General features: G+C 42.3%; 1 protein-coding gene and 1 pseudogene across 1 annotated transcript in view; one reads left to right on the plus strand and one right to left on the minus strand.

Annotated features, from left to right (window-relative positions):
* SHQ1 (SHQ1, H/ACA ribonucleoprotein assembly factor) overlaps positions 1 to 26,039 on the plus strand; it is a 134,739-nt gene that overhangs the window by 107,244 nt on the left and 1,456 nt on the right. The gene's annotated exons all lie outside the window — the stretch shown is intronic.
* Positions 6,951 to 7,639, minus strand: LOC142448517 (proSAAS pseudogene; annotated as a pseudogene).

A 26,039-nucleotide genomic window follows, 5' to 3' on the forward strand; every position in this document is an offset into this window, starting at 1 on the left:
CAGCCTAGCGCACAACAGGTGATCAAAAAGCATTTGTTGGAAGACTCTCATTGGACCTGAAACTTAGTCAAATTGCTCCTGGCTCTGGTCCACAACCCCTTTACCACCATCCTGATGTCCAGAAAGTTCTAAGGAAATTATTTTCAAGGCAACTGGTAGCACAACGTAACTGACCTAAGTGTATATGGTAACTTGAGGCTATATACAGTCTTTGTTTATCCCACTTGGAGTGATCAGTCATACATTTTGCTATAGAACTAGTCATTAGTATAATAGATTGCAGGATGCTGCAGGTGATAGTAGATAATATGTGGTTTATGTCCAAAATTACCTTTCTAAACAGGCAAAAGGCCCCCCAAGCCCTAGAGTTTTAAAACTCAGCATTTTCAAGGGTTTCGGATAAGGTATTGTTGACCTATAATAGAATTTAGTGATTTTCTATGGAAATGTTATTTGAGGAAATTGAGGGTTTAGAAGAAAATTAGCCAGAGGCAAAATGGTTACAGTGTCAGACTGCTGAGGGATTAAGCAGGAGACTCTGGTGGCCTGACTCCCCAGACAGAGCAGAGTAGAGCCCCTGGGGAAGCTTGCAGAGTGTGGTGAGCAGTACTCTTCTATGACTAAAAATCACACCCACATTTATGCCATGAAGTCAATACCGATCTTAGCCACCCCCCAGGACAGCGCAGAACTGCCCCGGTGGGTTTGTGACACTGTAACTCTCTATGATAGTAAAAAGCTCATCTTTCCCCTTTGGGGAGCCGCTATTGTTTTTAAACTCCTGACCTTCTGGTTAGCACGGGGTAACCCAATATGCCACCAGGACTCCACCTCTTTTATGACTAGGAAGCATAAATAATGAAAATTAATCATTATAAAATTTTCATTATAAAATTTTAAAAACTATTTCCTTAGATTCACGTGCTGGTATCAGCGGGTGAGGGGTAAAGTTAGTTGAAAAGGTTTCTAGAATTTCAAAATTTATTTAAAGAGTATGACCATACTTAACCAACTATTGTTCATAGAGAAATGTGTTGGTAAAACATGCTTTTCGGTTTAAAAGGAGAAAGAACAAATGTGTTAGTCTGGGTGGACTAGAGAAACAAACCCATAGACACTCGTGTCTGTCTAAGAAATAACTATATACAAGAGCACCTGAGTATTGAGAAAACATCCCAGTCCAGATCAAGTCCATAAGTCCACTATTAGCCCATATGGTCGATACCAATCTATAAAGTCCTCTTCAGACTCACAAAACATATGCAATGATGCCAGGTGCAGAAAGATCACAGGCCACTGTGTGGGAAGTCTTGTGGATCCAGTGGCATTGTAACATATCAGTGCTGGCAGGGGTTTCCACGTGGCATCTCCAGCTCCAGAGGTCTGACTCCATCAGCCTCTCTCCATGTGTCATCTCCACAGAGATGTCTTGCAGGGAGTGAGTGAGTGAGTGAGTGAGTGAGTGAGTGAGTGAGTGAGTGAGTGAGTGAGTGAGTGAGTGAGTGAGTGAGTTAGAGACAGACAGTCTCCCACCTCCAAGTAGGAAATGCAGGAACCCCAGAATCCTCAGGAGAAGCCCTCATTGGCTAGATCCTGATTGACAGGCTAGACTCCACCACTACACTCTTAATCCTCAAATTGACACCAGATTATGTAATCACCACAACAACTTCTAAGAATCTAAGTAAAATGATCCCAAACAGCTGGCATTTATGCCACCCCCCACCCACAAAGTTTTCAGCTTTAAGAACGATGGTAATAATGAAATGCCTGAGCATTTGATATACCAACCCAAACCAAACCTGCTGCCATCTAGTCAATTCCAACTCTCCGCAACCTTGTAGAACAGAGGCTGACCGGCCTCAATAACATCACAATCAATTTCCAAACATACTTTTTCTTCCTGGACTCCTTGGCATTGTCTCCCTTTTGGCACCCGCCCCCCTCCCTCCACCCCCCATCCTTATTTGACTTGCTATCTGTATAGGTTTATCAGTTCTGGGGGTCATTTACCAAAAACCAGAAAACCATATAACTTCAAGGGAATGACCCCTGATGACATAACACCTCTGAGATACTCCCTAATATGAACAAACAAAAACAAAACAATGTCCGTCACGGATTTGCCAGAATAATACACATCTCAATGCAGCATGTAGGACCTTGATGTAACAAAGCCATGCTTGTCGGCCTACCAGCAGGTCGAGAATCCCGGTACAGCTGTCTTCCACTTCCTCACACACCATTTTCTTTTCGAATTAAGTCTGCAGGTTACAAGTGTGTCTGAGGAAGAATCCAGTTTACTCAGTGGAGCATGCTGTACGAAAGACATTCCCTGCCTACTGCCCCCAAAAGCATTTTCAGTCATTCTTGCCCCCCACTGGAGGTTGATCCTGCTTCTTTTCCAACCAACAGACATGCATTTGTGTTTCCCCAGCCGTGATGTTCCCTTTCCCATCCCTCTGATAGGGCTGTCTGCCTGTCAGGGGCACCTCATCATAGATTTACATGGCAGCCACTCAGTAGACAACATCCCCTTCCCCTCCCTCAACCTTTGATCCCATGAGGTGTCCTCTGGCCAAGTGACTTTTAAAATACCTACGTAGAGTGATGATGTGGTTCATTGGCACCAGTCAGGCTCTCGACCAGACTGTCTGATGCCCCAGGCAGCAGACTCGATGCCCTCCAAGCCTGAGCTTGTGCCCATTCTGCTGCTTGTTACAGCAGCGGACTCAGACAGTGTTTGTCCTTTTGTGGTTGCCTACACTCAGCATAATGTCTTCCAGATCCCTCCACATCTTGAGGTGTTTCATGGTTTCACCGCTGTGTTTTAGGCATGTGTAGTACTCCATTCCGTGTATATATCAGAATTTTTTTATCCAGTCTTCTACTGATGGAAATTTACCAGTAGGTGGTTTCCAGCTTCTTGCTACTGTGAACTGTGCTGCAGTGAACATGAGGAAGCAAACATCTGTTTGTGATGTTTCTTATTTCTTTTGGGTGGTATTACTGGATCATATAGTATTTCAATTACCATCTGTTTTAGGGATCACCATCTTGCCTTTCACAGTGGCTGTACATAATTAAAAGCCCATCAGCAGTGGTTTAGAGTTCCAATTCCACCACATCCTCTGCAGCATTGTTGTTCTCAGTTTTTTAAAAATTATTTGGCTGCAGTTAGGAGTATGAGATGGTATCTCATGTTTTTGTACTTGTATTTCCCAGTGGAGGAGCATTCCTTCATGTGTTTGTTAGCCATTCAGTGTCATTCTTTGTGAATCGTCTGTCAGGTCTTTCGCTCACCTTCTCAGGGTTATTGTTTTGTTGTTGTTGTAGCCTTGTAAAATACTGTAGATGTTAGTAATTAGTCCTTAGTCTGCTGTGTCACTACTAAATATCTTTTCCCAGTCTGGGGCCTCTCTTTACTCTCTAATGAAGTCTCTCTCTATATACAAATGTTTATTTGAGTAGGTCCCATTCATCTGTTTTGTCTTCCACGGAGTTTGTTTCCTTTGTTATCTCTGATAGCCTGTGTATTCCCTGCACCAGGGCACTTAGATTTGTCCCAATTTTCTCATTGATGATCCTCATAATTTTGGGATTTACATCTAGGTCTTCGATCCACCTTGAGTTTGTTTCTGTGCATGCAGTGAGATATGGGTCTTATTTCATTCTTCTGCAGGTGGATATCCAGTTTTTTCAGCACTATTTATTGAAGAGGGCATCTGCCTCTCATTTAATGCTTATGGGGCCTTTGTCAAAAATCGTTGTCTGTATGGGGATGATTTTATTTTTGTTTTTTTTTCCTGATCCGTTGTTCCATGTGTCTGTCATCATACCAGTACCGGGCTGTTTTGACAACTGTGGCTGCAGAGTAGGTTTTGAGGTCAGGTGGTGTAAGACTATATACTTTGTTCTTCTTTTTGAGGAGTTCTTTACATACCTTGGGCTTCTTCCTTCTCCATATGGAGTTGGTAATTAGTTTTTTCCATTTCTTTAATGAATGATGCTGGAATTTGGATTGGGATCCCACTGGATTTGTAGATTGCTGTAGGCAGTCTTGACATTTTCACAATATTGAATCTTCCGATCTACAAACACAGGTTATTCTTCCTTCAATTTGTGTAGATCCCATTTTGTTTCTTGTAGTGATGTTTTGTAGTTTTTTTCCGTACAAGTCTTTTGGGTTTTTGGTTAGGTTTATTCCTACGTAGTTCAGATTTTGCATGGCTATTGGGAATGGTATTGTTTCCTTGATATCTTTTTCGGTATTCACATCACTGGTGTATAGTAATCCAACTGATTTTTGCTTGTTGATCTTGTATCCTGCTACTCTATTAAACTCCTTAATTGTTTCCAGCAATCCTATTGTAGACACCTTAGGATTCTCAAAATAATATCTTGTGTAACTAGCGAAAGTTTTACTTCTTCTTAACCCAATTATACTCCCTTGATTTGTTGCCATTGTCTTATGGTACTGGCTAGGACTTACAACACAATGTTGAATAAAAATGGGAATAAGAGACATCCTTGTTGGGTTCTTTTATTCTGTGGAAATACTTTCAGCTTTTCTTCATTAAGTGTAATATCAGCTATTGGTTTTCATGTATGGCCTTTATTTATTTATTTTGACTAAAAACATTTTAATTTTATTTCATTAAAAAATAATTTTATTGGGGGCTCATACATACTGCAAGGGGATGTCCAATTTCCCACAGATGGGTGCTGGGTCCCTACTCTGCACTCCCCCTCTATCACAATGCTATGATATTGGCCAAGATTTTGTTGAGGATTTTAGCATCTATGTTCATGAGAGATATTCATTTGTAGTTCTCTATCCTTGTGGAGTCTTTGCCCGGTTTTGGTATCAGTCATGCTGGCTTCACAGAGTCAGTTGGGAATTTTGTTATCCTTTTCCATGTTAGGGAAGTATTTATTTGTGTGGGATTGGTTTCAGCTCTCCTCTAATACTTGGTAGAGTTCTCCTGTGAAGCCATATGAACTGGGGATTTTTTTAGTTGTGAGTTTCTTGATAACCTTATCTGTTTCTTCTTTTGCTATGGATCTGGTCAAGTTCTTAATGTTCATATGTATTAATTTGAGGAGAGAGTGATTATATATTTGTCTGTGCCATCCATATTATTGAATGTTTTTGTATCCAATATTCATAATATTGACTTATTAACCTTTTTATTTCATTAGGGTCTGTTTTGACTTCCCCTGTTTCATTCCTAATTCTTGATATTATTGTCTGCTCCTTCTTTTTCCTTTGTTAAGTTTGCTATTGGTTTGTCAATTTTGATCTTTTCAAAGAACCAACTTTTTGCTTTGTTGATTTTTCCCCTTCCCCCCCCCAGATCATTTATATCTGCTTTTAGTTTTCATGAGTTGTTCTGCTATTGGAAGGATTATGCTGTTGACTCTTTAATTGTTGGAGGTTTTGATGTTGAACATGATTCCTTGTTTTTCATGTATGTATTGATTGCAATAAAAGTGACCTCTGATAACTGCTTTTGCTGTTTCCCATAGGTTTTGATATTTGTGTTAGGTTTTGATATTTGTGTTATCACTCAGTTTCTAGGAAATTCCTAATTTCCTCTCTTATTTGGGCTATTATCCAGGCTTTTTAGACTGGGTTTAATGTGTTGTTGAGGCTCCAAGTGTTGGTCTTTGTTTTTTTATTTTTTCTATTGTTGATTTTCAGCTTTACGGTGGTCAGAGAAAATGGATCGAATGATCTCTAAGTGTTTGAATTTTCTCAAGCTTGCCTTATGACCCAGAATGTGGTCTATTTTGGAATATGAGTCATGCATATTGGAGAAGAATGTGGGGTTTGTTGGTTTGTTTGGTTTTTTTGCTGTTTTTGTTTGTTTCTTTATTGAGTTTTTTACCTTTTGATCTTTGAAAGTGGTATAATGAAATCACCTATTATAATTGTTGATCTGATGATCTCTCTTTGGGGATTTGTTTGATGAATTTCAGGGGTCCTTAGTTGGGCACATAAAAGTTTATTACGGTTGTGAGCCCTTGGCTTATTGATAACCTTGAGCATTATGTAACGCCCATTCGTGTCTTTTGTTATATCATGTACTTTGAGGTCTATTTTGTTAGAGATTAATATTGCCACCACTGCTTTTTTAAAATTGCCATTAGTAATTTTTTTGCCATCCTTTGACTCTTAGTGCCTTTTTGTCTATGAGTTTGAGATGTTCCTCTTAAAGACAGCAGATTGATGGAGCTTGTTGTCTAATCCAGTCTGCTACTCTTTGTCTTTTGATTGGTGTATTTAGTCCATTGACATTCAGTTCAATGAAATCTAAATGTAGATTAGAAGCAGTCATCTTGTATTATTTGTGTTTGATATTTCCCTTTCTTCCCCTTTTCTATATTTCCCTTTCTTCCCCTTTTCTAGAGTGGTGTGTGTGTGTGTGTGTGTGTGTGTGTGTGTGGTGTGTTCTTGTCATTGTTTCTCTACTAGATATATAATGTTTTGAGTTCTGTTTTCAGTATGTTCTTGAGTGCTGCAGTTGATGGTTTTCTGTCCATAAAGAATGGAAAATGTTTTTTGTAATGCTGGTTTTGTTTTTACAAATTCTCTAATGTTTCCTTATTTGAGAAAAAATTCATTTCTCCTTCATATTTGATGGAGAGCATTGCTGCATAAAGGATTCTTGGATTGTAATTGTTGCCTTTTAACATTCAGAATATGATGCTCCAATTTATTTTCTGCATGGTCTCTGCAGAGAAGTCTGAGCTTATTCTTAACTACTTACCTTTATTATTATTATTTTTTTGCTTCATATCATATTTATTGTGGGGCCAGTTGATAGGAATCTTGAGATTAAGGGGCAGCAGACAGTAGCTGGGGTCGCAGCAGTTGAGAAGAAGCATTCTGTGTGTCAGAGGCGAGGTGGGTAGTTCTGGGTTACAGGGCTCCTGGCATTCCAGCATTACTCAGGGTGCCAAGAGACAGCATCCAGGCGCCTGGGCACAGGAGTCTCCAGGCGTTTCACCCACAACAGTGCACCCAGCACACCCTCAGGTTTCACCTCAGGGCCCAGATCCTGGTCTGCTGCGCGGCTGAGGCGGCAAGAGGCTGCCACGGTCTCAATGTCCCGGCTTCCCATGAGGAGCCGCCCCAGCAAGTACCTCGGCAGCTCGGGATCCACATCGGGGTCTCATTGCTGGTGTCCTCGGCGTCCTGCAGGGCCCTCGTTGTAGGCTGGGGTCCGAGTTTTGAGCACAGACCCGGGGGCGGGGCCAGGGCGGGGACCAAGTGAGTGTGGAGCAGGGCACACCCAAGCTGGTCATTGTCCAAGCCCAGCGCCGCGGGTGCCGTCTGAGGAGCACCCAAGAGCTGCTGCAGCTGCGCCTTGATGCGTGCCCACTCCTGCCATTCAGCCTCTCGCAGGTGGGCCTGCTCCAGCTCTGGCATCACCCCTGCCACCTTCTTCCGGTTTAGTGCCCGATGGAAGCGGTGGGGAGCCCTAGTTTCAGATATGGGAGGCAAGGGGCGCCCAGGCTTGGGGCTCCTTCACCAGCCTCGCACCAAGAGCAGGGGGTGGCCAAAGTAGACCCAACAGCAGCAGCACCAAGAGGCCTATGCCCCCGGCCCGCAGAGCAGCAATGACCCTGCCATGCTGCCCCAACGAGCCAGCTCCGGTTGGGCAGACTGGCTGACAACTGCACTGCACCTCGACTAGCCAGCAAGGCTGGGGTCCTCTGCAGCTGCGCGCTCACAGGAACCTTATCCTCTACTACCCCTCCCCTGTTGCCACTCCACACAGGTGCAGCTCTGGTCTCTCAATTGTTTACCTTTATATGTGACTACTCTTTTCTCTCTAGCTGTTCTCAGGATCCTTTCCTTTTCCTTGAAGTTGCATAATTTGACTACTGTCTGTCTTGATGTGTTTTTGCGTGGGGGGCTTAATGTATTTGTTCTTTGCTTAAATGGTTATCGTCTCCTCCTTTGTGATATTGGGGAAATGTTCTTCCAAGAATTCCCTTACTATTTTAACTGTAGACCTAATTGTTTCTGCCTGCTCAGGCACCCCAATAATTTGAATATTATTTTGCTTCATGATATCCCACATCTCCTCAGGCTTTCTTCAGATTCTCTTGCTTTTTTGTTTGATTGTTTCTCTCGTTTACTGAATTATGCTTCATTGTCTTCGAGTTTGCGGATTCCGTTTTCCATTTCTTCCATTCTATTGGTCCAATCTTGTATTTTGTTTTTTATTTCTGCCATGTCATTTTTTAGCTCCTGAATTTCCTTTGGGTGTGTTTTCATCTGTTTTCAAGATAGATCACCTAATCTCTTTTTTGCATTCCCTATCTGGCAATTCAAGGACTTCTACTTCTTTGTATTCCATTGTGCTTGGCATATCTTCAGTTGTTGACTTTTGTTTTAATTGATTTTTTTTGTGGTAGCTATTGATGGCTGTTATTTGAGCCACATATTGGTTGAGCTGTAGGTGATATATAGGCTTATGGATTGTGTGCTGGTGGTGGTGGGTGATGCGGATTGGCTCTAGGTTAGAGGGTCAGATAGATGCTGAAATCATATTGTTTGTTGATGAGGAGGGAATGATAGTTGGCTGGATAGGAGGAATAGGATATAGGTGCTCCAGAGTAGGTTTTAAGTGGTGGTATTCATAGGAAGCCTTACTGTTAAGTATAGTGATAAGTTGGAAAGGCGGGTAATACTAGATGTGATGTTACTTGTTAGGTTATAAGAGAGCATGTGTTACTGTGGTAAAGGTAGCAAGGTCTTGAGGGTAATGGTGGTTGGGGTAGGTGAGGGGTATATTAAATCTACCAGAGTCACTTATCAACCCTGTATGTTACATAGGGTGAGTGTAGCCCTTCTACTGTGTTCATACAGAAGGCTCTTTCATTGTGGGTTTCTGCATAAATCAGTACTATCACTCCTTGTGTCTCCCCAAGGTGGACATAGACTATTGGAGTGGGACCCAAGGTGCAGTGTGAGGAGGGACTTCCAATCAGGGGGAGGTCCTACTGTGTCCCATTGTCTGCCAGTTGCCTAGATAGGGGAGGGGAAGCCACCGAGAAACCTGGGAATGCTTGGTTGCAGGAAAGAATTTTGTGGATTTTTTTTTTCCCCCAAAGAGAATAGGGACAAACCTAATAAGCTCTTGGAGCCCACTGAAAGTTCCAAGTTGTATTCCTGTCTTACGGGGCCAGATTCCTGTTGATTTAACTGGGGGTTTCCATCTTTGGAGTGCCGCACTCTAACTAGGAGGGGAGGGAGCAGGGCTCTGGTAAGGGATTACAGCTGTGAAGCTCTAGTCAGTGGTCCACTTTGGCCTCTAGCAACCAGAGCCTCCAGTGGCCTGAGAGGATGTGGGGCCTTGGCATTCTTTCTTGGGATATTTCACTGTGCTGGTGAGTCACAGAACTAGGGGAGAGGGGAGGAGACTGACAGATGGCACCCCACTGACCGTGCTATGTTAGGCACAGGCAGGTATCATGAGAAGGGAATGTCAATGCTGTGGCAAGTTCTGCTGAGCTCTCCATGGGCAAAAATCAGAGAGGGAGGTGTGAAATAAACTCTGGGATGCTGAGAGTCTAGGTCTCGTGTCTAATTTCCCAGAGTTTCCCCCCTCATCAGTTGGTCTCCTGGTCACACAACGGGATCTCTAGGAGAATAATTCTCTGTTGTACCATCTTCTCAGGAAAAAAAAAAAATATATATATATATACATATATATATACACACACACACTCAGCTTCCCTACCTAAGGGGAGATAGTTAATAGCTGCCCTTATTAAATCAGTGAGCTGATCTGATTGTCATCTCATGGGGCCATTATGTAGAAGATGAGCAGGTATGCCCCAGGAGATGGCTAGTTAGCATAGTGGCAGGTGCTCCCTTCTCTCTCATTGTGAAGCGGAAGGTCTTAGAAGCTTGCAAGTGGCCATCCCAGGCAAACAGTTCATCTCTAATGGCTTGGAGTAGCAGAGGAAGAGAGAGTTGGGAACAGCAGGAGGATGTGGAATGTGTGGCCATTTGCCTCCATGAGTAACTGTCTCCTTTGCCATAGGACCAGAAGAACTGGACAGTGCCTGGCTTCCATTACTGAACAATTTGATTAAAGAGTCCCTAGCAGAATCCTTCTCAAAAAGGGAGAAATACAGAACAGGATTTAAAATTCTTTGAAATTTGAATTCTTCAAAAATTCTTCAGGCTTCTGAAAGCCATGAAGTTTGGATGAACCCTGAAACTACTGATCTGGGATCATTTTTAAACTTTAAATTGTCAAAATCAAGTAGTAGTTTAGTTTAACAGATAAAAAAGTACCTGCCCTGAGCATCCTGCCCTGTGAGGTAGTTACTGTACCAACCTGGCCAATACACACATGTGGGGTTAATTGAAGGGCGGGAGGGATAAATGGCTCTGTGAACCTTGCCATTCTAGTTCTCAGGTCTCATGCTTTCTGATGGTCGGACCAGGGTGCCTTAGCCCTGCTTCAGCTGGCAAGATTGACTTCCTGCAAGACATCCCTGAGGAGAAGCCACATGAACATAGCCCGATGCAGCCCTGGGTGCTGGAGCACCCATATAGAGACCCCTGCCAGGGCTGTGATGCTTGCACACTGACTCGGCTTTCCTCCTGCAGTCAGCATCATAGCGTCTGTTTTGTGAGATGAAGGAGGGCTTTGTGGATTGGTGTCAGACTTATGGGTTAATGTTGGACTTGTGGGCTTGGGCAGCACTGGGTTGGGATGTTTTCTTAATGCACTTAACCTTTATATAAAACTCTCTCCTATACATGAGTTTCTTTGGATTTGTTTCTTTAAAGTACCCAGACTAACACTCCCTGTAAGACCTATCTTTATGGGATTAAATTAATGGTAACAATTCAAGAGATGAGAGAGAAATTTAGCAGGCAGTGAGTTTCTGTTAATGAGGGTCGAACAATTCAAAGGGAGAGTGGGACTGGTTCTACCACTTGAAGAATGTCCTCGTGGTCACTGTGTAGAAACCAGTGAAACTGGTGCGAGTTGTGCTATGTGTACCTACACAGCAACAACAAAATAAATGTAATTATATATTTTAAAATATAATCAAAATGAGCAAAATTATATGTAATTCTGTATATAAGTTTATACACATACATATGATACTCAAGGAGCTATTTGTACATAGCCATGCCCTGTTCTGTCCATTTTCTCCCTAGTGAAGCAAACATTCCAAATGTTCTTTAGAGAACACATGAACCATGGTATAGAGTACGGGAAGAGAGGCAGAGATAGAGTGTTGTCAGCCACTCAATAATTCCAGAAAACTCAAGCCAGTAAGCAGCTAGTTCATTGCTTTCATTCATTTTTATAATATTGGATTGGCATTAAGAAACCATTGATTGATTCTGGCTTAATGGATTCATGTCATTGTGATAACCATTTAGGAAGACATTTCATTATGTCTCCTAATAGTGACTAGATAAATATTCTGCATTATTTAAGTTTTTGACTCCCATCACAATGTAGATAGGCATGCTTTAACCTCAGTATATCACAATGTAGTAAAAACATGACCAATACTTACTTTCCGCTCCCAATGTTGTGAAATCAATAATTTCCAAACTTTCTATGGTGTAGCTATGGACAAAAATTTAATTTAGAGGCAGCACGCAGAAATAAACACATTAAACCTCTTGACTTAGTCTTACACTTAGTGTATGGCAGGAATTTTGAACTTGTTCATATGCATGTTGTTTTCAAGATGGGAAAGTGGAGACAAAGGGGCATATTTGAAAATTTAGCCAGCACTACCTCTTCTTTCAACCTGAAAACTACCCTGCTTTTTCTAAGGTAACGATTGCTCTCTACTTATCCAGAGTACACGAAAAAGAAAGAAACAAAGACTCAAACTAGCAGCTACTTACTGGAGTAATAGTCTACATTTTAGATACCCCACACTTATTTGATGTATTACCTCTTTTCAAGAAAAAAAATTCCCAAAACTTAGCCCCCTGGCAACTAAAACCTTTTGTACTATAGCCCATAATCCAAGATAAAGTATAGACATGTTTTTGCAGCCCCCTCCCCTTTGGTCCCATGCCACCAGGGGGCAGTATCACCACTTCGGGAAACACTGGTCTATGAACCACATAGCCTCACCTATCCTGAGATTAAAGAATTAAATGGTGCATGGCAGCTACTCTTAAGTGTTCTCATCAGAACCACACTAGATGAACCCTGATAGAATGGGGGAAAATATGGAACATAGAACTTCAAATTCCGTAAAAAAATGAAATAACCAACAAAACTCTAAACCTATTAGACTGGTTGAGACCAGAGGACATCCTGACACTATTGTCCTGAGATACCGTTCAAACTGTGAACTGAAATGGACCCCTGAAGTCACCTGGTAGCTAAATAACAAATTCAGTCCAAATGTGTATCTCCTGTGGGTACTAAGCTTCTTTTTAAAAAAATCACTGCAAGGAAACCAACAGTTACAACAATTCCTTTAAAACAAAGATGAGAACAACCTGGCATTCTGTGACAGGATCACTGAAGACAAAATGGGTGCATAAGCAAATGTGGTAAAGAAAGCTGATGGTGCCTGACTATCAAGAGATATAATGTCTGAGGTCTTAAAGGCTTGAAGTTAAACAAGTGACCATCTAGCAGAGAAGCAACAAACCCACATGGAAGAAGCTCACCAGCCTATGTGATTAAGAGGTGTTGACAGGATCAGGTAACAAGCATCAGAAGACCCAAACCAAACAAACAAAAAACATACATTGTTGAGAACAAGGGGCGGGGGTTCAGAACAGAGACCCTAAACCCATTTGTAAGACAATGGGATATACCCTCACAGAAGGGTCACAAGGAAGGGATGAGTCAACCTTGGTGGAGTATAGCACCAATGAAACACAATATTCTTCTGGTTCTTTTAGGCTTCCTCACCTCCCACTATCATGATCCCAATCCTGGCTTTCAATTCTGACTAGACCAGAGCATGTATACAGGTACAGATAAGAGCTCATGACACACAGAATCCAGGTCGGATAAACCCCTCAGAAATAGAAATGGAATAGCGATACCAAGAGGGTAGATGGAAGGTGGGGGAAGGAGAGGAGATAAGGGGAAAATGATTGCAATGATCGGCACATAACCCACCCCCCTCTTGCCAAGAGAGATGAACAACAGAAATGTGGGTGAAGGGAGACAGTGGTTGGTGTAAGAGATGAAAATAATAATAAAATTTATCAAGGGGTCATGCGGGTGGGAGGGTTGGGGAGGAATGTTTAGAAAATAATGATGGCAGCATATGTACAAATATGCTTGATACAACTGATGTATAGATTGTTATAAGATCTGTGAGAGCCCCCCAATAAAATTATCTTTTAAAAAACAAAGCATGGACGAGGATGTGAAGAGCCATACACACTAGATGAATGGAAAGGGAACATCTAGGATGGAAAGTGTGAGATTGCCCCTGGCATTGTGAAGAATGTGACCAGTGTCACTAGGCAACGTGTGCAGACCTAGTTGAATTGGAGCCCAGCTTTTCACTGAAAACAATACATTATTGCTCCCAACAAAAACAAGCAGACAGACCATCAAAATGTACGTGACACAGGCCCACAATAGGAGCCCTAGGTGTAGGAGGGTAGAGGGCGAAGGGCAGAGCACCTCAGCTGATGGGTCATGGAACCCCAGGTGGCCTCCAGGTGAACACAGATATTAACCCCCATCAGCCTCAGGGATGAGCATTTTTCCTTCTGTGTCTTGCTAGCAAATGTCATTTTCTGTGTGTTCTTTGGCATGACACAGCGTGAGAAGCACTGCTCTAGATAGATTGCCTGCCCACAGTCTGCCTGAGGTGCCTTGTTAGCTGAGTCGGAGCCAGGCTGCTGAGATTTGAGGGAAGAAGAAACCAGGGCAAAAGCCTTGGACGCTTGGCTGAGTCGGTGGTCCCAGAGGCAGGGAGAAGGCCGTGGAGCTGGAGCTCAGAGACCTAGGCATGGATGCTCAGTAGGAGCTTCATCATTAGTAGGGAGTTTGGGTTTTATTCTGAGTATTCTGGGAAGCCATCACAGATTTTTAGACGGGAGTATCATGAACATAATACAGAAAAGTGAAACCAAAGCCTTTCAGTGCATCAAGAAACACACGGATCCAATTCCCCATATCGTGTGAAGGAACTTCTGCTTGCAGTGTTGCTAATATTTTGGTGGTGGTGGCTGTTTACTTGTAAAATCAGGGATGCTACACATGAAATGCCTTCTCGTTTCTGTTCATCTCTAAGATCTTGGTCGCAGTACGCCCTTCCTTTTGTGGCAAAGTCTTCTTCATCTTATTGATTGATTTCCACTTAGTTTAATTGACTCTAAAGAGCCACTGGTTAGTGAAAACACTAACCCCTATCTTTAAACAACATTGTTGGCTTTTCCACATAGAGGAAATGTAGTCATGTTGGAGCCATTCAAGCTCAGCATACCCAAGGTTGTGCTTCACGGAATCATGACAGAGCTGACAGTGAGGCTTGCCTTAGATCGGAAGTGCCCGTCTCCCAGTCGTCTTTCCTGCCCTGCTGGGGCTGCTCTTGTTTCTCTGCTTGACCACTTACTTGGCTTTGACCAGATGTTATTTATTTCCTGCTTTGTGCCAGAACCTATTTAAAGCATTTCTCTCTCTCTCTCTCTCTCTCTCTCTCTCTCTCTCTCTCTCTCTCTCTCTCTCTCTCTCTCTCTCTCTGTGTGTGTGTCATGCCGTGCCGTGCCGTGCCGTGCGTGTGTGGTGGTGTAGGTTACTTATAATGTAGCAAGGTCAGCAGTTCTAACCCAGCAGCTGCTCCAAGGGAGAAAGCTGTAAAGATTTACAGTCTTGGAAACCTTTCTTTTCTGCCCTATAGGATCGCTGAGTTGGGATTGATGCAATGGCAGTGGCTTAAGGTTTGGTTTGATGTATGTCTGTGTATTTATGTGAATGAGCAGTAGAGGTTACAAAGGGGGAAAAGGAATCAAAATTAAAAGGAGAAAAGGATCTCCAGATACATGCTGTAATGCTGGGTGGGCCCCAAAGGAAAATTCGCCAGCGGCCATTGTGGAAGGGACATATTCTGGTTGCACAGATCAGGAGGCTTGTGGGCTGTGGCCTGGAACAGCCTTGGGATTACAGTGAAGCACATTTTATTGACAGCCGTGTGTGTGTGTGTGTGTGTGCGTGTGTGTGTGTGTGTGCGTGCGTGCGTGCGTGTGTGTGTGTGTGTGTGTGAAGGAGAAGGAAAAGATAGGAAGATAGAAGAGGGCTGGGGAGAGAGTACAAAGAGGGATGGCAAAGCTATGAGGTCCACATTTCCGACTTGATTTGGCCCAAGGTAAATGTAAGTGTTTCAAAGATGTCATAGGTTGTATTGCTTTTGAACTGCTTTTCATGAACACTGAACCTTTCTTAACCTACGTATCACTCCCCGACCTTGCCATTTCTCAGAAGGATGTTGGTAAATAATACCGTCTCCAGATTTGTGTAAGACTTCACCTACAGAGACATTCTCTTTACTATGTAACTTTGCTATAGCAACTTGAGATTTTAAAAGTATACATATATATATATTTTAACATAAAGTCATCCTTTTGCTCTAAGATTGTGTGTGTGTGTGATAGCAGTGGGGAGAAACAAAGAGGGCAGGACAGGCTGTTCTCCAAAGTTACTGTTGATGTCCTAGCCTCCTGTCTCCTTACCCTCCTCAGATGCTCACCCCCCACCCCCCGGCTCTATAAGAGAAGAGATTTTAATGTGTATCTTTTTAGATATAAGACCCAGTAAATCAATGGAAGAAAAAATCATGGAAAATAGAATTGATTAAATAGTAGAAAATTTCCACAAGCTTTTTAAAGTCCTTTCATATATTTGTCAACCCAAAAAAAAGTGCATATTTAACTTTGTTGAACTGCCCTTTGAAATTTCTCTTCTGCTCTTTGACTTCATCATTTCTCCCATCTCCCATTCTACGAGCAAGTTTCAGAGGCTCTTGACATTCCCTTTGGTCTTTTCCTTCTCCCCTGCCTTTGCTTTTTTTTTCATGGATGATGTTCTTGATGTCATTCCACAACTCATCTGTTCTGGAGGGATAGACTCAAGGTCGTATTTTGGCTCTCATGCACTTGTTTGGATTTTCTTCAGCTTCAACTTGAGCAATTGATGATCTGTTCGGTTCCTGGCCTTATTTTAGCTGCTGATATTGCACTTCTCCACCTGTGTCCACATGCGTCATCACCTTTTTTATTGTTGAAAAATAGGTATTTGTGGTGAAGAAGTCATTGGTCTTACAAAATTCTATCATGTGATCTCCAGCTTCATTTCTTTCACCTGGACCATATTTTCCACTTCCTTCCTTTTTGTCTTCAACTTTTGCATTCCAACCATCAATAATTGTCGATGCATCTTGATTGTATGCTTGATCAATTTTAGACAAAAGACGGTAGAATTCTTTAATTTCCTCATCACTAGCTTTAGTGGTTGGTGCATAAATTGAAATCAGTTTTATTGATTGGATTTCCTTGTTTGTAGACAAATAATTATTCTATCACAAAAAGCATTGTACTTAAGCTAGATCTTGAAATTGTCTTTTTGACGATGAATGCAACATCATGTCTTTTGAGTCTGTCATTCCCGGCATAATAAACCATATGATTTTCTGATTCAGAATGACTGATACATGCCCAGTTCAGCTCACTAAACCAGGCAATATTGGTATTTACGGGTTCATTTTATTTTTAATGACTTCTGACTTTCCTAGACTTATATTTGTACATTCCAAGTTCCAATTATTAATTGATGTTTTAACTATTTCTTCTCATTTTGAATCATGCCTCATCAGCAAATGAGTGTTCTGAAGGCTTTACCCTCTACAATCTTTCCTTCATCCAGATCACTATGTTGTCAATTCTAGTTTGAGACTGCTGGTAGCTCTTCCTTTGTCATGTTTTGAGTGCCTTTCAACTTGAGGGGCTCATTTTGTGCCCTTCTCTCTGACGGTGTTTGCCTCCTGCTCAGGCTTTCAGTAACTGACCGTGTTTCAGTGCTATGATAAGGTTCTCAGGGGCTAATTCCTCAGAAGTGGACAGCCTATTGCTTCTTTGTGGTCTGTTCTGGAAGCTCAGCTGAAACCTGTTTACTTTGGGGTGGTCCTGCTGGTACTTGAAATGCCAATGACATAGAATTCAACATCACAGTAACACACGAGCTACCACAGCATGGCAAGCTGACAGATAAGTGGTGGAAAATACTTATGGTTGACTAATTTTTATTAAAAGAGTAGGTCTATTATTATTTTTATCGCAATATACATTATGAAGGGCTAGCACCCCCCAAGACAAAACAAAAAACCTCCACTCGGTGGAGCTTTTGTAATATGCATTTTTCCTGCTAGGTGAGCACCGAGGAATGGACGAAAATGTCAACACATGGTGCATTTGGAGTTTGTTGCACCAGGTCAGACTGTTAATCAAGCTTTCTATTTAGAGGTTCTGAAAAGCTTGCATAACAGTGTGCAACAAAAAAAAGACCTGATTTGTGGCAGATGGGACTGGTTTTGCCACCACGACAACGCACCTGCTCACACAGCCATCTCAGTGAGCCAGTTTTTAGCAAAACAGCATGCCTTTCTTGCCCCATGCATCTTACTTACCTTACCTCACTCCCTGCAGCTTCTTTTTGTTTCCACAAATGAAGTGGGACAGGACAGTGATTTGATGACATAGAAGAGGTGATGAAAATGAGGGACATGCTGTCAGTCATCCAAACAGATGAGTTTTTTAAATGTTTCCAAGAATAGAATCACAAATTTGACAAATATATTAAATGTAATGGAGAGTACTTTGAAGGTGAAAAGGTGGTTTTTAAAAAAATTAATACATAGCTTGGGGGTGGGGGATTCCAGGTTTTGGGGGTACCCTCTTGTATAACATTTCAAGAAGAGAAGACGTATATTCTTCCAGGGACGTTTGTGAAACGGCCGATGTCGTATTCTTAAAGACTGGTTTAGCATGAACTGTTTCTAGCTTGAAGGAGCTGCAGTGGTGCTGCTCGGGAAGTGTGCAGACCTGCTCTTCGGGAGAAAGGCGCGGTGTTTGCTCTTAGAAGGCACAGCCTCAGAAACCCTGGATAGGCTCGCGAGTGGTCAGAATGGACTCCTCGGCAGTGGGTTTGGTTTCTTCTCTTCAGCTTCCTCACACTGTATTTTTCCTGTCCTCACTGCATCCCAGGTAAGTTGAAGTCCCCACGGAAGTCTTCGCTGCCTTTTTCAAAGTTTGAATGATTTCTGTTGCCCTTACGACAACTGCTCAGACATAGTGAAATGGAGCAACCTTTGGAGCAAGGAACCCGCTCGCTTAGATCTATCTCCAACTCGTGCGTTTTAAGTGGCCCACATTTAGGTACTTCATCAAAGCCAGCCAATCACAATAACGCCATCTGTAAAATGAAGCTTGGAAGAGGTCATTTCCATGCTTCTTGCAAATTCAACCGCTGGTGGGCTTCTCTAGTCCAAACACCTATACGAAGGGGCTTCCAAAAGTTCATGAAAAAAATCCCATTGTCTTTCATTCTGTTTTTCCACAAACTATTTGGAGCCCCCGGGCATGCCCCATGCAGGGCATTCTTGTTTCTGAGTAGTAGTTATTGGAGTTCTTGAACCTACAAAATTACAAAGAGGAGTGACATTCGTCAAAGCTAAACCTTGCAAATGATGAAACCACCCAATACGTTTAATCTCCATTCCAGCGAATTGTTTGCTTGCTGGCCTCCTCTCTGCTTCGCCCGGTGGTGGTTGTGTGGCTTGGCCTCTTGTTAGTTGTTGCTGTTGCACCCAGCCCCCCATCACGTCTTTAGCTGTCAAGTGGAGGTCAGCTCATCAGGCAGCCTATGGACGAGAATAGAATAGCACTGCCTCCCGGGGTCCCCAAGCCGCGGAACCTCTGTGGGAGCACTAGCAGCCGGCGTTTAAGCTCTGCGCCACCAGGACTCGGGTATTCTTCAAGAAAAAGAAGTTACATCGCGAAATGACAAAAATAAAGAATGATACAGGATTGTATGAAGACAATGAGAATAAAATGGGGAGCCAGGCTGGGCTCCGAAAGGCAGCACTGACAGGCAATGAGGCCTGGAAGTGGAAGACCATTTGTCAATTATAAAAGCCCGCATTGTGCATATAAAAGAAATTATTTGACATCACATGACTAAAGCCCTTGGGAAAACTAATAATGCCATTGATTATTTTCTGTCAAAATTATCCTCTATGATTCTGCCTCAAAAGTCCACTTTGAAGTGATGGATGTCCTAAGTTGTTGTAATATAATTTTATTAGAACTATTATAATTACAATTGATGCTTGCTTCTTTATTCTGAAATTTACTACATAGTTAAAGTTATAGCCTAAATACAGTTAACATTGTAAACTATTTTATATGGTTACATTTGTAGTTTGTGGTTTTGCTTCAATGTGATGTCTTAGCCCTTTATCTATTGTTAAATTTGCCTCTATTTTGTTTATTTACTCTAAGTGACTTTTTCTAGTCATCGCTATCTCCCATTAATGGATATTTCTATTATCTATTTGTTTCAGATATAGAGGGTTTTCAGAAAATCCCTCTACTGGTGTCCATGGACTTTGAATTGACTCTGAGTCTTCCTCCACTCGGTCCTCATTGATATGTTGGGTACAGGCTGACAATAGAATTTCCGTTGGGTAATTTTTAGAAATACATCGTCAGGCTTTTCTTCCCCTGTCCTAGTCTCAAAGCTCTGGTGAACCCTGTCCACCACTAGAGATGGACTGGTATTTGGAATACTGATGGCATGACTTCCCAGCATCATGGGAACACTTAAGCCACCACAATGGGACAAGCTGACACACACGTCTGTGGACTACAGGTCTTTTTCATTGGCGAGGCCTACAAGATGACATAAAATTTAGTTAGAAATTGGGAGAAAAGTTATTTCATTGGCCCAAATTAAATATGCTTTAAATAACTTTTATCCTGTCATCTTTTCTATATTAATATCATAGTTTCTTTTTTAAAAACTGAAATTTCAATGTGAATTAAGAAGGGGAGTGTCATATTTCAGACCATTAACTGTGCATTCAACAGTTCAAATCACTCATCAGTCTCCTCTGCTCATATTACTATAGTAGCTTCTTGCTCAAAGAGAGAAAATTCTGTTTCTTTAATGGCCGAGCTAGAAATGGTATTCACTTTTAGGACATAACAGCAGATACTCTGTGTTCTTGTGTGCATCAACGAACATTTTTCTCATGGAAGTCTCAGGGACGATTGAAACTCCTGCATAAATAATTACAGGCCGTTTTCGTCTTAGACTTCTTGAGAAAAGCAGCTGGGGATGTGTCCACACCAGTCTTTCTGCCCATGGCCTGGTTTCTTAGTGAATTTATAGATTGATAACCATTTATGCCACACATTCAACTCCAATACCCAAGGGGAAAAATCCACCCTTGAATATTCATCTGTAAATGAATTTAAGGATTGTCTGACCCAAGTCCTTCTCTTTGTAAATGAGGAAACGAATGCCCAGGGAAGGGGAGGGAACTTCTCCCGGCCACAGAGGTAGGCATTGCCAAATAAGACTTGGCCCTGTTTATACTCAGAAAATTATTCATAAAGTGTGATTCCCAGTCCCCCCAAGTGATCTCACCTTGAATCTTCTTTCCATGAGCCCTGAAGAAGCTGCATAGATTCACTCAATCCACTGAAGGATAATGTATTGAGATTAGGATATTGTGTGATACAAAAGGTCTGCAATAACTACTTACTGGGTCAATATATAAATGAATATACAACTCAAAAGCCAAGCAGATATTTAAGGTTGGGTGGTATCTGTGATTTCCCCTGTCCTCTGTGTTTGTGTGCGTGTTTATACATACATGAGACTTGCAAATATCACTTAACACCCAGCGCCGGTTATCTCATTTTCCTACTCATTGGTAAGATCTTCGCAAGTAAGCATCTCATTTTTTAAGTCCCTGCATCTGGCCAAAGTCTAGTCAATAGTAGCTGCTTGGTGGAGATGCGGGGCTGGAGGGATGGATGGTTAGCTGGATTGAAGAACTGACAGAGAGATGATATTAGGTGATATTTGTGAAATATTCTATGCCACCACATTTCCCATAGAAACTGTCATGTTTCTGCTGTGTCTAGCATTGAAAGTGAACGATACTGAACAATACTGCACTGTCAAAGCCCCCTGCCCAAACCAACCAACCAAACGAAAGCTCCTGCGTAAAGCTGTGGCGTTCCCTTTTAGAGCATGCTTTCTAGATGTGTTTTGGGCAGAGGATCCTGAAGTTTGGGACCAATTCTTTCCAATCGAGACATGTGCTCATTCTGTGTCATCATCATCAGTGCCCTTTCAGAAGGAAGCCTGGCCCCAGAGAGAAGCTGAGATGGTGTGTGAGTGAGTGTGTGCCCGTTGGCATTATCTTTGGGGACTACGTGCCAAACTGGTCAGTGTACTACTCCTTCATCGTTTGGAATGTGTCTTGAATGCCTCCCTGGAGTCAGTTGCTGACTCTAGTGTCAGCATGTCATGCCTTACCTGTTAGCAGGTTTGGGCAGAGGAAATGAAACCTAGTCAGTTACTCTGAGATTTAGAGTAGACCTGCCATTGCAGGAAGTGGTGAGAGTTGATTGATAGTTTGAGACCAACTCTGCAGTGAAAAACAGGATGTGTGTTCTGTATTTCCACTCAGCTTTCTTCTTCCGGCACTTCAGGCCTCCCTCCGCACTTCGTTTCGGCTGCTTCATAAGGTTCCTCTCCCCCATCTCCCACCCCTTTTTAACTCAGTCACCGATATAAGATGATGAAGCGGATTTTATGCCGGCTCAGGTAAAATTTTCATTACAGTTGCTCTTTCATGGTGGTCGTATTTACATTGATTTGTCAGATGAAATCTTTAATTTAAAAATCCTCTAAATAGGATATTATCTCACCTATATAAACTGAACAAAAGGGTTTTAAAAAAAATTCCTTTTAAACTGCATAGTAGGATTATACTTTAATAATGTTGTAAGAAAAATGTTATCGTTTTATTAAACTATGACATTAGTATGATCTCATTGTCATATCTCCTAAGTGCTCGGTCACTTCACTTTGCAATGAGTACCTTAAGAGGGCTCTTCACTTAGATACGGACTGTAAGTACGACAGGTGAACTGGGCAGGGTGTATTCTTTGAGTGTATTAAAATGTACTTGGTTTTTGTAAGCCCTCTTGCTAAATAACAATGCCACACGACAGGGCTTTCTGACATGATCTAGCCTGGTTTATTTTGAGCGTGGCCGTGAAAAACCACTAACTACTTTAAATGAGGTGCTTTCTGAAATGGTAAGGTCATTGCAGGGCTAGCTTCTAGAATTAACAAGGAAAGAGACAGACTTAGCCAATTCTGATGGCAGTTGTTAAAATCACCAAGGGGACTTTTTCACAGTACAATTCTGCCTCCCCCACCCTTGACTAGGGGACAATTTCCTTTTTGTGTACACAGTGGGCACTGTGTAAGATGAGTTAATTAGAACAAATCCAACTTTGGTACTTCAGACTATCGAGTCACATTGTACAGCAATGATACTTGGGATATGTTAAGCACTTTTTTCCCCCTTGCATTTTTTGAGGGGTGAGTTTCAAATGCTTCTTCTATGAGCTTGTAGTTTCTCTCAAAACTTGAATATTAATTTTGGAAAGTAGCCAACTTCTGGTCATAGAGGTGGACAGTAAGAAATGTAAGGATGAGGCAGACAGTACCGCTACTAGAATCCCAGTTCATCCATGTGCTGCTCTCTCCCAAACCCAGTGTGGCTGCTGCTGACAAAGCTCTCAGTAACACGCCTGTCCGCGTCTCGTCATGGTGTCTTCCACACGAACGGGACTCTGCCACAGACGTCTTCCCAAATCCCAGAAGCTTTGAAACAAGTTTACGGAAATGCTGCCCTGCATCAAACAGGAGTGTCGTGAGGTGGACCGGGCATTTTAAGGAGGAGCTAGGAGATGGAAAGTGGCCGAGCTGGACAAATGAAGAAACTGTGCCAAAGTCCCAGAGCTGTGGGACAGGACTGTGGAATTACTGTGAATGCCATAGCTACGGAAGCTGGGGTCTCTCGTGCTTCGTGTTTTCAATTGTATGCGAGCATCTTGGCTTCAGCGAGCTTTGGAGTTAATTGGGGCCAAACATTGCATGAAGCACAGCTGGTTCAAAGAGCTGATCTTTCTATCAGTCCACTAAGCAAGATAGAAACTAACAAGGGCAGTTTTATGGGACACATTAGAACGGGCGGAATCTTACTAATTTGATACAGAAAACAAGTTCCATCCAACCAGCAGCTTCCAGGGGGGTCTGCTGGACCAGGTAAGTCCAAGGCAAAGAGTCGGCCCGGAAGGTGAGGTGACTGTTTTCTGGGATCCCAAAGGGGTTGTCTTGGTAGTTTTTCTCAAAAAGACACAGGATTGTCATGAGGGTTTATTAGGAAATTTTAGGGAAATTGAAAACTACATTGATGAGAAAAAGGCCAGGAAGTTGTGCTGAGGAATGATTTCTCTGTCATTACAATGCACCCTCTCTTCTTGAAGGGTACAACAGCTGTCCTGGGAGAATCATACCCCATCCACCCTAGGGACCCTGATCGTTCCCCGTCAATCATCATTTCGTTGCCCAAACTCAAAGAGCATTGGAAAGGAATGTGGTTTGGGTCCCTGGAGGATGCCCAAAATGCCTTTTTGACATGGTGTAAGTCAAAGAACACACAATGCCTCCAGAAAGGGTTAGAGCGGTGGTGGGTATATCGAGAAATACTGACGTCACATCTTGAAATTTTTGTTTCATGTTAATTTGAATGCTGTTTTACTTACCTTCATGGACTTCATTTGATGAAGGCAGTGCCATTAATGAGGATAACGAATGAATGTATAATTTTTATGTTGTCTTTATTACATAAGCTTGCCACTGTAATTATAGTGTCATTCTAAGAGTGGGAAACATTTTCCTGAAGGATAAACACTCAGCTGATAATAAGCACGACTTCCTGTTTGAGCCATATGGCTCATCCTTCCCACTTTCTCTTCCCAAAGGACTGCCTGGTACAGCTGACAACTTTAAAGCCCCGCGTATGTACATGCATGCATTCTGAAAAGCGGCAACATTGCCAGGGCACTGGATTTCCAAATTTATATGGTTGTAAAAGAGTACAATGCATGTATACTAGTCAATAACAAAGACCCAAATAGTTTCAACTTCAGAATTGACTTGATAGCAGTGGGTGGGTTTTACTAATTACTTGCTTGTTTGGAAGAGACTGCATAAAGCTCAAATTGTCAGTGCGTTTGTTGTTGCTAAACAGTATATCTGGATAACCCACAGAGAGCTTTGGTCTTGGTATAAACTCATTGCGATCAAGTCCATTCCAACTCATGGTGACCCTGTAGAAGCAGGTAAAACTGTCCCTGTGAGTTTCCAAGACTGGGAAACTCTTTATGGGATTAGAAAGCCCCGTCTGCCCCAACCCCTCTGAACAGCTGGTGGTTTCAAACTTCTGACCTTGCAGTTAGCAGCCCAACGTGTTGTCAGTATGCTACCAGGGCTTTTTAGGAATTCTTGGTCTAGCTCTAAATACTCCTTTGTGTAAATACACCATTTATTACTTAGCTAGTCCCATACTGATAAACACTTGGCTGTCTCCAATTGCTGGCATTAAAAACAATGCCTTTGTAAATAAGCTTGGACATACATCATGTAGCAAGCATATGTGCTCACCAGTTGCTCTTGAGATGATTCTGACTTATGCTGATGCTTGGGGGCATATACATTTTCAGTTGGGAAAGTATGGACACAATCCTCCCTTATGTGGGGGGATCTCTTTCATCTCCAAGGTATGAAAGTGCCTTGCTTCCTGTACATCTTTGCTCACAGAGTTAGCGAGTGTGTTTTCTTACCAACCTCACAGATGAAAACTGCGTGGGCAGTATGAGTTTAATTCGCATCTCTCTTATTTGACTGAATCAAGTATCTTTTCATGGAGGTAAAATTCGCCTTTTGTGTTTCCTTTTGTGGCAATTGGCTTGCTTTTCTTCTTGGTTGTTGTCTATATTTTAGGAATGATGCCTTGGCCTGTGATACAAGTTGCAAATATTTTTAACAGTTTTACATTTGTCGCTTGACTTCTCTCACTCCTCATCTCTGCCCACAATGCCCCACAGTTGATTTTATTTCCTTGGACTTCTCCATCGTTTAACTGGTGGCTTCCGGATTTTCAGTCCTTGTCGGGAAGAGGACGTTCCTCATTGCAGGCTCAGAAAGGAGTTCTCCAGTGGTTGCTGGTAGTACTTCAGTGGCTTCTTGTTTACATTTGTACCTTGATTCATTTGGAATCTATCCTAGTGTAGCATGGAAAGTATAGATCTAACTTAACTTTGTTATTTTTTAAGGCAATACAAAAATAATGTCTTTCAGAAAAATTAATATTAGTCCAAAGAAAATGGAATTTAAAGATGCCCCAAATGTACAACTTTTCCAAAATACTGTACCACATCCTGATAGCAACCACCAGGCCTCCCCTGAGTGAATTATCTCCTGCTTCAGGGGTCTGCTGTTTGTGGCAGCAGCTCACAGAGCTCACCAAGTGTTAAGGAAAATACCCCTGTCGTGATGGGTGCTGGCTGGTCTCAAATCCAAAGTTCAGAAGTCCATCTGGAGGATTCGCCCCATCCACAGGACTAGGGAAGCCGGTAAAGTCACACCATGTAACAGACTGCCACTCAAGTCCCATGAACCAACAGTCAGGTAGACAGAGGCAAACCAGATGCAGTGTCCCAAGGATACACCCCCTTCTTGCTGGTAGTGAGCAGATTCGTTATTTCATTTTATACCCAGCCAGAAGACCATCACAATTAGCCCTGTTAACAGACACTCCCAACCAAGGCATGTAATTCAGTCATTGTCTGCCCCCACTGCTTACCCAGGCCTAGCAGGAAAACAGTGCTGTCCTCAGGCCATTGA

This window comes from Tenrec ecaudatus, chromosome 5 (assembly GCF_050624435.1).
Source record: "Tenrec ecaudatus isolate mTenEca1 chromosome 5, mTenEca1.hap1, whole genome shotgun sequence".
NCBI classification, from domain to species: Eukaryota; Metazoa; Chordata; class Mammalia; order Afrosoricida; family Tenrecidae; genus Tenrec; species Tenrec ecaudatus.